Genomic DNA, 914 nt, shown 5'->3' on the forward strand with positions numbered 1-914 from the left:
TAAGTTTGTTAATATATTTTTTCCCAGGAAAGACTGCATCATTAGAATATAAAGCAATGCCACAACCCAAATCCACTGATGGTAATTATTAACCATTAATACAAAGAGATTTAGTTACCACCCCAAATGCTCATATGCTTATGCCCTGCAATTCCCACTAATTTGTATCGATTTTGACATTTTTACTAGCATAATCATAATATTGCTGGACATAAGACTAAACTGGTTACTGAGCAACTGGTTCTGAATATCAAACACTTTAAACAGTCTGATGTTGGTTTGCCTAAAGCGAAATGTCACAAATGTAATTATATTGTCAAAAGTTAAAATGATACTGTGTCATAAACTGAACACAAAAAATTAAGGGACAAGCCCAAAATGTTTTGAGAGGAACTACACATAACACAATAATCAGCATATTGTTTAGTAATATTTGATTAGTAGTTATTGCTTACTAGTTATTCTTTTTTATATCATTCTAACACTGACTTTAATTATAACAATTTATAAGTAAATTAGGAAAGGGAAATAAAAAGCATAGGTTGAGTGATTGTGTAAGCAATGACTTGAGATAAAGCATAAAGGATCTGTAGAGGGTCTCTTTAGTTTACATAGTAGCACTAAAAGAAGGTAATTGATGATGTGAAAGGCCTTGGAGAAAATGATGGATCAATATGGGGCAAAGGGTTATCTATAGAATAGTTTGAACACTCTAGGGACAAGGGCTGCAGACGAGACAGAAGCTCCTGTGTGACTTCTAGGTGGCAGGTTTTCAAAACAATAAGATTAATTAAAGATGTTTTCAAAAGATGAATACAATTTTGGCATTAACCAGTTTCATGTTAAAGGACATGTAAAGCCTACATTTGCCTACAATGTATTTCAGTTGGGCATGTCTCCCCCACCCAAATGGC

This window comes from Xenopus tropicalis, chromosome 7 (genome assembly GCF_000004195.4).
Source record: "Xenopus tropicalis strain Nigerian chromosome 7, UCB_Xtro_10.0, whole genome shotgun sequence".
NCBI classification, from domain to species: Eukaryota; Metazoa; Chordata; class Amphibia; order Anura; family Pipidae; genus Xenopus; species Xenopus tropicalis.